We start from the raw sequence: 10,979 nt of genomic DNA on the forward strand, positions 1-10,979 counted from the left end.
TTCCAGGAAAAGATGGCTGTGAGGGATTTAGGAATGCATTTGTCACCTGCTTTCAAGCAACAGTGCACAAACCGGCTGGACCTAAAAATGGCAATCCCATTTCAATGCCTTTTCTTCAATCATCCCCTGACACTTAATTTAACATATAAAAACCATCTACATGCAGAAATATGTCCTTACAGTGAACATGCATGTCTCAACCTCTGCTGTTTGTATGTATAGGCAGTGGACATGAAGGGGAAAATATATAAAGAGAAGTGATCTCCTCTTCTTATAACTTTTTCCTGAATTTCTAATTTTTCTAGTTTTTTAGTCATAATTTAAGACCATTTACAGAATATCCTTGTAAGATGTTGAGTTGTGAAGGACAGGAATACAGCTCAAGTACCTTGGGAATAGAGAGGAAAAAGAAAAGGAAATGAGTTGACTTACACTTGACTTCTATGTGGGCTTCAGGCATGGCTGGATCAAGGGGCTTACATAATGCCACTGGGTATCTGTCTTTCTAGCTCTCAGCTACACTCCCTTTTATAGCAGCCTTTAGTTTGAAGACAGGCTATCTCCATATGGCAGGGCTAATGACAATCTGCACTGGAAGATTCACATCTCCAACACCAGCAGCTTGACCTCAAAAAGCACAAAATAATCTCCTATGGTTACTCGAGCAGAGCAGTCTCAGGGAAAACTACCCTGACCCAATTGTGACATGTCAGCCCCCAGCACCACAACAGAACCATGCAGAGTGGAGGACAGATGGTTCAGGAAGAAAAAGATCTATAATTTGACATAGGATACTGAGCAATTTCTCATGCCTGGATTAGTCTAAGAATCATCTCATGTTAACTGCATTCTTGGCCCCAATCTCTACATCCAGGGACCAAGTTTCTTGATGGTAATACACAGATCTCCAATCTAAGCAGCAACATGACAAACAAATTTAAGACTTTGCTTAAATTCTCTGGAAAAAAGCAGGAATGAGATAAGCCAAAATGTCCCATCTATTGGTAGTACAGGGTACAATCCAAAAAAAGCTGAGTCTTTGGCTGTTTTTATTTCCTGTGGAGATAATTAACACCTTAAATGAATGAGTTAATTAATTACCCACTCTTTCCTTCATAGCCTTTGCTTTCTCTCTGTGTGTCTGCATGTGTGTGCTCAGTTGTGTCCAATTCTTTGTGACCCTGTGAACTGTAGCCCACCAGGCTCCTCTGTCCAGGGAATTTTCCAGGCAAGAATACTGAAGTGGATTGCCATTTCCTATTCCAGAGGATCTTCCCGACCCAGGGATCAAACCCATGTCTCCTGCATTTCCTGAATTGGCAGGCAGATTCTTTACCACTGTGCCACTTGGAAGCCCCTTCTGACTATTTTTATCACATCCTCCATAATCTAGCTCATATATAGCAGAGACCAAAAAAAGCAAACTTTCATATTTTATGGGGAAAATAATCTGTATAATACAATAACAATGACAAAAAGATCCCAGAATAAGTTTTCCTCTAGCCTTAGATCTGCTTTCATCTTACTGAATACCTTTAAGCAAGTAATTTAGCCTTTCTGGTTTAAAAAAAAAAAATGAAAAGGAAAAGACAAGAAACATCTGTGGGCAAAATTCTTTCTGTATCAGGATGTCAAAGATTTTTGCTGTTGCTGTTGTTGTTTCTATATTGTAAAAATGGCTCAAAGCTGAGTACCCCAAAATGCAAGCGTCTCACATTTTGAAGAAGGTTTCAGCTATCAGGATCAACTATCCCTCTAGGACTTTCTGTGATGCCCTGGGACAGACCCAACCACCAGCACCACCGCATTGCAGGGCTGCAGGAGGAGGTAAGCATACCCAGTGGGTAGCATGGGCTGGGGGTGAAGCATCAAGAAATGTTTCCCCAGGTCCCATCCCACCCTCACTCTTTGTTCCCTCCGAGGGTGCAGAGGAGCATATTCTTAATTTCACATGCAGGAGCCCAGGGGCTGGGGAAGGAGCATGGCAGGAGTCCTAGGCCCACCCTGACCAAGTATGTATAGCCCATTAACAGAAAGAGTTGCTACTAAACTCACAGTCCTTTGCTGTCTTGCAGTGGTGACCAGGGAAATTAGTAGGACAATGATTCCTCCCATATTAAGCCACCTACAGACACACTTGTACATGTGCGCTTGTTTACATCTATTTTTAAAAGTCTGAAAACGGGTATGACAAGTGCATCCCAAAAGGACACAGATGGCCCCCCCACGGGTTCCCTGGTGACAGCAGAGTCCCTTAAGCCCTTAAACCCCAATGATCACCATGACAACAGTATTAGACAGAACTGGGTGGACCACCTGAGCCAGAGTCCCAGGGGACCAGGATCCCGTCCACTGGCATCCCAGCAGCTACCTGGAGGGAGTTCTACCTCCCTACCCTTCCTCTCTGGCCCTGAGCAGCGAGTGAGCCACCACAGAGACAGGCCAAGCCTCCCGGCCCTTCCCAAACAGCCAGAACCACAGCCCAGGCCCAAGCTGCGAGCAGAAGACGGGCTGGATACTGAGATCATGAACAGGGCTGGAGGCTGCAGGAGAAGAGATGGAGAGGCAGCGTGACGGAGGTGAGCGTGGCCCCCGGAGCAGCAGGCGGGACTCGAGCCCAGGCCAAGAGCGGGACCCCAGATGGAGTCAGAGCCCAGGAAAGAAATCTCTGAAGTAATCTTCATGGTGGGACCTGCATCTGGCATCTTTCTTGGCCAGTGGCAATCCTCTTTATATAGAGAGACAGTAAAGAAAGGAGACTGGTCCCTGGCCCAGCATGCCAGGGGTTAATACTAGCTAGCGGTGTGTTCTTGGGCAAGTTGCCCAGCCTCTCTGAGCCATGGGTCCTCATCTTAGAATGGAGACTGTAATAGTACCTAACCCAGAGGACTGCTATGAGAATTTAATTAGTTCAAATACTTAGAACCATTACTGGCACCCAGGAAGATTACATTAGTACCAACTATTATCTCTTACCCAGAGTGCTTCCTCTCATAACTAAAAGAAAATGGTGATTTCCAGAATAGATTCCATTAACGATGACAAACTTCTCAAATAAATAGAATATAGGTAGGTCTCTGCCGCAGAAAAAACTCAAATCACTGAAGGACTGAATTACTATTTTGCTATATTACTATTTTGCTATATATGCACTTGATTAAATGGGCTTCTCTGATGGCTCAGACAGTAAAGAATCTGCCTGCAATGAAGGATACCTGGGTTCAATCCCTGAGTCAGAAAGACCCCCTGGTGAAGGAAATGGCTACTGAGTCCAGTATTCTTGCCTGGAGAATTCCATGGACAGCAAGCTATAGCCTGGCAAGCTATAGTCCATGGGGTCCCAAAGAATCAGACACAACTGAATACTAACACCAAGTATTGTATTAAATACATACCTGGTCTGACCTGTTCCAGGATAAACTAGTAAAACCTTAGTTCGGATTAGAAAATATTGTTAAATATTTTAAGATTCTGTAAGATAGAAAATAATGCACTATCTATATTATCTAGTTTCTTATCACAAAAAAGGAATGTCTTTCTCTTAGCATTTGAGCAAATGAACAGAACTGAATCCAGAGGACCACTCTTCTCTACTGTAGCACCCTCCACTCAGCAGCCAGAATCATCTTTCAAAATATGAGTTAGGTCTTTCATCTCCCTGCACACTTCAATCCAAACTCCCTCCAATCATGTGCCAGGCCTCACCCTATCTTGCCAAGACACCTCTCCAGCTTTCCCACCCTGGCCTCCCAAGCCCTAACTACACTGGCCCTATCCTTTAAGCCTGCCAAGCTCTTTCCCTCCTCAGGCTATTATACTTGTCATTCCCTTTGCCAGAACACCTTTCTCCATGGCCTACTCCTACCCCTCATTCAGGACACGACTCAGATGCCACCTCTCAGAAAACCTTGCAGGATCACCTTTTTAAAAACAGCTCCCCCATTTCTGCCATCACTGCACCCCTGACTTCATAGCACTAACCCAGCAACTCTATCACTTTGTTCCTGCCCCCCTAGCATATCAACTCCCACCAGAGTGGAACTTGGCATATCTTATCTACTGCCAAATGTCCAGTGCCCAGGAAAATACCTGGCACAGAGAAGGGAATACAGAAATCTTTATCAAAGGAAGAGAAGAAAGAATGACAAGGAGCTCACTTTCTAAGATAGCCCATTTCATCCCTCAACTGAAAACTGACCAATATTTCATTCACTGTACCCTAGTGCTCTGAGTTCTGAAGCTAACACGTGTACCATTTCACGTGTACCATTTCACATGTACCATTTCACATGTACCATTTGAAGTGATAAATATTTGTTGGATGGACAGATGGATTTTGGTCTTAGTCTGTGTATACCAGAACTCTTACACACTGTTAAGTCACTTTTAAGTAAATAAGCATTCAGAAATAAGTACAATTCTTTTCATTCTTTTGCTCTCCATCTGTCTTCTCTTTGTGTCATCGTTTGTCAAATAAAAGACACATTTCAGGTGATCAACAAATATTTTCTTGGCTAGAAGTCTCCTATCAATGTCAGTCCTTAGAAAAACATACCTTAATATTTTCTATGAATGGAAAACTGTTACCATGATGCCTTCTCCCCACAGGTCTATAATATATTTCATTTGTATCAAGTAAGCTTTCTATTTTCATCTCCCAAACAGTAAAATCGCAGACCTTCTGCATGGTATCCAGTCACTGTCCTTGGCAGTTACAAAAAACAGTCCTTACTTCAGCCCCTCTCGTCTTTGTCAGATAAGATGGTCTACCCTCCTCCAAACCAGCAGCCTCCCATTCCTTAAGCGCAGTTCCCATCCTCTGGCCCCTTCCTTGTCTCAGCTGTCATTTTTCTTTGCAGCACATTGAAAATGCCAGGTCCTCATCTTCTCTAACAGGTCCCACCCCCTTCAGAGGTGGCATCAGCAACATCCAGAGTGATCAGAGCTCTGCAGCTCGGCTTCACCCATCAAAAGCCTATCCGCACATCCCAGCTCTGTGGGCTGGTTTGCAGTCATTTGGTTTTACAAGAAAACTAACCATGTAGAGTATCTGAGGTGAGATGAAAGGAAAAAGAAAAATGGCTGCAGACTTAGTCCTGAAGTCTAATCAGGAGAGGCAAGGAGCTCCCGCCAAGAGGATTCGACATTGCCCAATGACTTTCCTATGGACAGGGTTGCAAAGAGTTGGACACGGCTGAGCGACAAAACAGTGACTTTTTAGGTGGAGGACACTGCTCAAGGTTGGCACTCCTTACCCAAGAGACTCAACAGTGGCTCAGAACTCATGGTTGGTCTTGAACTGTGGCCCCTGCCCTGCACTCTCTGCACATCCTGTGGGGCACACACCCACAGGAACACACACACACACACACACACACACACACACACACACATCTTGCTCACTTCATAGCAGCTCTCTAGCCCTGAGCCTAATATCTGGTCCATCATTGCAATGGCCAACAGCTTTCATCTAAGGACCCTGTGTTAAACATTCTACCAAAAAAAGATCTTTTTGAACCCTTCCAGCCACACTATAACTATTATTTTCTTCATTTTATAGAAGAGGATTTTTTCACAGGTTTATCTCTTCTTATCTACTTCTCTTCTTTAGTCAGCATCCATAAAGAAGCTGTTATTGACCATATTTTTTTAGCAAGGAAGCTAAGAAATGAAAAAATTGAATAACTGAATAATCAAGGCCACCATTTGGTAAGTGCTGTAGGCTGGATTCAAAACCAGGACTCTCTAACTCTGACACCCATGCTTTCTCTTTGATAAGCTGCTGCCTGCTTCCCCCAAGTAGCCTGCCATAAAAAATCTAAAACCATACAGCTTAATGATCAAGAATACATTTTAACAAAATGAGAAGTTGATGTACACAAATAGCTGGAATCAGCTGCTACAGTTGAATTTTAACTGTGAGGAGCTGCAAGCCAGCTAGAGCAAAAATCATCAATACTGGCCTGGTCCTCTGAGTGAGCCTGCATACAAAAGCTGCATTGGATTGCTAATTTTCTGTATCTGGCAGATTCAGTTTTTAGGTACCTAAGAATACATGTGCAATGCCCTGTCCTGATGAATTAGAAGGAATACATCTGAGAGTTGTCAGAGGGCTTCCCAGGTGGGGCTAGTGGTAAAGAAGCTGACTGCCAGTGCAGGCAGATGTAAGAACATGGGTTCGATCCCTGGGTTGGGAAGATCCCCTGGAGCAGGGCATGGCAACCCACTCCAGTGCTCATGCCTGGAGAATCCCATGGACAGAGGAGTTTGGTGAGCCATAGTCCATAGGGTCACAAAGAGTCAGACACGACTGAAACGACTTAGCAAGCACAAAGTTGGCAGAACTAAGATACATGTAGAATATAGGGGTGATTTACAAGAGTTTGGGTGCCACTCTTGTGAAGAGCCCAACATGTGGAATAGTGGAGACAGAAAGAGGTCATAACAGAGAGAAATGACGGGAAAAGAACAAGCATTAGCCAGGGCATTCCGCCACCTCCTCTCATCCACTCGGCAGCCCTGTAAAACAGGGGTTAACGGTCCCCATTCTACACCTGATAGCGCTAAAAGCCAAAACAGAACTAGAGGAACAGGACTTGAGACTAGGTCTGTGGCCCCATTGCCAAAGAGTGAAAAGATGGGCGTCTTGATCCAGTCCCAGCCCTTGCTGACTGTGTGACCTGGGGTAAGTCACAGAAGTTTTCTCTTGACACCTGACTCGCCATCTACCACTGGGTACAAGGACTCACCTTGTTGGTGGGAGAGCGGAAATGAAACAGTCGGAAGAAATGCTATTTGGAAAAGAATTAGAGGACTTCATAAATTTGAGCCTCGCTACTTCCGATTCAACTTGCACGGCTTAGCTCAAGTCCTTTGTACAGGGACACTCTCCCTAACCTTCTTGGCAAGTCTGAAACCCCACAGTCTACCTTATCCTGTGCATCCCTCAGTACAGTCCCAGTTTGACACTTAGGCACTTACTAGCTGACCTGCCTGCCTCTCCAGCCAGTAACTCCACCAACCTGGATTTGCCCAGCATTAATTAGCCACTATGTCCAGTGCTTAATAGGCACATAATAAACATATGTGCATTAAGTGCATTAATATATTAGCATTAAAGTAAAAGCATCCATTTATATAATCCTAAAGATACAACTGGGCTTCCCAGGTGGTGCTAATGATAAAGACCCACCTGCCAACACAGGAGAAGACACAAGAGACCTGGGTTCAATCCCTGGGTCAGGAAGATCCCCTGGAGAAAGGCATGGCAACCCCCTCCAGTATTCTTGCCTGGAGAATCCCATGGACAGAGGAGCCTGGCGGGCTACAGTCCATTTGGGCCTCAAAGAGTCACACATGACTAAAGCGACTTAGCATGCATGCACAAAGATACAATTATAATTTAGGAAATGTGTAATTTCATAGAAATTACAAAAAGAAAAATTAAGGCCCTATTTACTTCCTAGAAGTCACACTTCTAACCATGGCTACCATCCAGAATCTCGAGGTTAAAAAAGGAAAAAAACACCTTCTGTGTGGAAAATGACTGTCATAAAGTCCATACACTTGACTCCTGAGGAGAGGTGGATCCACCCTCAAGCCATCACTCTGACAGTCGGACATAAACGGAGGCAGGGGGTGACGGCGGCGGGGACGCCTGTCAGCTGGTGAAATGACAGCCGCCAGCGGCAGGAGGCGGCAGCGGGCGTGCGGGCGGGCTCCCCGGCAAAGCGGCCCAGAGGAACGGACCGCGGGGCCCCCAGCCGCTCACGCCCACCGCCCCCTCGAATCACCCGATCACCACACAGGGCGATGGCCGACGTCCAGGGGAGGGCACCGAGCCTTCGGCGAAGGGAAGTGAGGTCTGAGACACTCAGCGTAGAACGAGGGTGGCATGGTCAGAGACGCCAGCAGGCCTGTGTCTGCTGGTGTGTGCGGGAACAGTTTCAGCTGTGAAGAAACTTCCCAGAAGTGGAAACTACACGTGTCCTCTTGTGGCTGCCGTGCAGCACTGAGGTGCTGGTGGTGCACGCTTTGCCTCAGGCATACGGGAGGGCCAATTACCTGTGTTTGCACCTCCTTTCTCTGAGGTCTTTGCACTTTTTACTGAGGCCTTACAAGTGATTCGCCAAAACAAACCTCAGAGCATCACAATATTTTCTTACATAAGTGATCTAAGTAAGGACAGAATTCAGTCCTCTCCTTGCCATCTGGGAAAGCATGGAGCCTAATTTCAACCTACAGTGCAGTGGGCGAGGGGGTAGAGCGCAGCGAAGACAGGTAGGGTAAAAAAGATGAAACTACAGTCATTTGCAGGTTTAAACAGAGAAAAGCTCTTAGTTGGTACAAGGCATGGAAGTCTGAGTAAAAGCCAAGCTGAAAGAGAGGTTTGCTCTCTCGGTTCACACTCATGCATCCATTCACTTAGTCAGCTTACTTAGTCTGTGTGTGTGTGTCTGTGTGTGTGCTCAGTCATGTCCACCTCTTTGCGATCTCATGGACTGTAGTTCACCAGGCTCCTCTGTCCATGGAATTCTCCAGGCAAGAATACAGGAGTGGGTAGCCATTCCCTCCTCCAGGGGATCTTCCCCACCCAGGGATTGAACCTGGGCCTCCTGCATCACAGGCAGATTCTTTACCGTCTGAGCCACCAGGGAAGCCCCACTATTAGTATCTACTATTTAGTATTATTATTATTGTATTATTATATGCACCTGCTCTGTGCTGTGTAGTAAGCTCTGATTAACAGTGAGGGCAAGGAAGAAGACAAATGATAAACAGACAAAGTTAATCATTGTAGCTTTAGATAAGGGAGAAAATAGAAAATGGTAGTGAGGGGGTTACCGTTGCCAGCCTCTCTGAAGAGTTAATATTTAAGATGAGAAGTCAACTGTTCCAAGATTAGGATGAAACTCACCACAGGTGCAAAAAAATAAATAAAAACAGTAAGTGCAAGGACCAAAGAACAGAAAGCATGGGACACGGCATGTTCTAAGAACGCTTAGCGGACTTAACATGACTGCAACTGAGTATGCCAAAAGGAGAACAGAGACCAAAAAGGCTGGAAAGTAAGCGAAGGAGAACAGAAAGGCAATCTGAAGCTAGAGACTTCATCCCCAATACAGATGTACCCCAGTTAAATCACATACCCATACCTGTAGGCACATACCTAAGAGAATAAGCTGGGCCCTGGTTCAGTCTTGCTCACTCTCTCTCTTTCTCTCTCTCCTCATTTTATATATCTATGGGTACCCATACTACAAGACTACACCCAGGAGTAATCATCATATTCACCTAAGTACCCCAAATAAATAAATAAATCATGCATTCCTAAAGGAAAATAGATGCTTATAACCAATTTGTGAATACCATATTAAATTCTGGTAAGAAGAGTTTCAGGGAAAAGAATCAACAAAAATCCAGGCCCTTCTATGTATCAAGCACTGTTCCAGACACTCAAGAGGTATGTTAAATCTTTTCATTCTCATAGCAGCTATATGAAAAAACTACTAAATATCTCCATTTCACAGGAAAAGATACTGGGCTTACTATCAGAGATGTTAAGTAACTCGCCCAAGATGACCCGATTAATGGCAGGACTTAGATTTGAACCTAGATCTCTCTGGCTCCACCATGAATTCCAGAAATGACTATCCACTCAGTTTTAAGCACTTCCCGTATGACAGATTTCATTGAATTCTATCCCATTTCCCTTTGACATTTTAAAAATAATTTTATTTATTTTTTCTTCGTTGCTGTCCAGGCTTTCCCTAGCTGCAGCAAGCAGGCTTCTCATTGCAGCGGCTTCTCTTATTGTGGAGCACGGGCTCTAGGGCGCTCGGGCTTCAGTAGCTATGGCTCACAGGCTCTAGAGCACAGGTGTAATAGTCGTGGTGTACAGATTTAGTTGCTACGAGGCATGTGAGATCTTCCCGGACCAGAGATCAAACCTGTGCCTCCTGCACTGGAAGGCAGATTCTTTACCACTGAGCCACCAGGGAAGACCCTCCTTTTGACATCTGACATTGGACCTTTCTTATGACCAGGGCCATAGCAACCAAGAGTCAAGAGATTGGCAGACCCAGTGGAAAAGGCTGACACTAAATTCATTTGCTACAAATAACAAAAGACGCCATGAAGAAGATCTGTCTGAGCTACTCTACTAGGGACTTCTTTTAGAATAAGTGTTTTACTATGAAAAGAGAAGTTTAGACTCTTGAGCATCCTGCAAATAGAAAACTAATTTGCCTTATCAATTTTTGTCCACTGTGCTTGATCCTTGGGATAATCTGTGAGCCTCTGTATCAGTCTCACTTATATTGTAGTCTTTTATCATATGGATGCAAGATATATTTCTTGCTGTCAAAACTAATCAAAGCATCTAAGAAAACCAAAGCAACCTTATTTACTTCCTCAGAGATCAGAGCAAATGTCCTACTGGTATTTTTTTTTTAATATTAAGTTGAATTTTTTTGGCTGCACATCAAGGCACTTAAATTAAGAACAATATATCTTCATTTCAAATGTCGGTTGATATCCCTTAAATGTTTGCTTTAAAAAAATGAATTCAAGTATAAAGCTGACAATAATTGGCACTGTATTATTAACAATTTAAATCAAAGTTTAATGCTTTTGACATCACAAAGACATGGATCCCACATTATAATAACCTTTGGCAAATGAATAGTAAACTAAACATAAGCTTCCGAGACAGTTAATCCTGAAAGGTATGACACAGACAAGAGTAGTTAAATATAGCAATTATTAATATATGCTCTCATTCCAATACAGGGGAGGGATAGAGGTTATTTAATTTTAATAATGTCCCCAGAGGTTGACTTTGCTCGTAACATTTATAAAATATTGAAAGACAAGAAATGGTACAGATGTGAATTCAACCTTTTTTTTTTTTGCCAAGTTGCCCTTGAAAGCAGCTGCCATAAATCTTGGATGAAGCCAAATAAGGTTGATGATTTTGA

The 10,979-nt window shown here is 44.0% G+C and overlaps 1 non-coding gene across 1 annotated transcript; it reads right to left on the reverse strand.

Moving 5' to 3' along the window:
- Positions 1-8,585: 8,585 nt before the first annotated feature.
- On the reverse strand, positions 8,586-8,657 carry TRNAH-GUG. The gene has a single exon. It is a non-coding gene; the product is annotated as a tRNA-His (tRNA).
- Positions 8,658-10,979: the final 2,322 nt, after the last annotated feature.

The sequence above is a fragment of the Cervus canadensis genome, chromosome 14 (assembly GCF_019320065.1).
Source record: "Cervus canadensis isolate Bull #8, Minnesota chromosome 14, ASM1932006v1, whole genome shotgun sequence".
Classification (NCBI taxonomy): domain Eukaryota; kingdom Metazoa; phylum Chordata; class Mammalia; order Artiodactyla; family Cervidae; genus Cervus; species Cervus canadensis.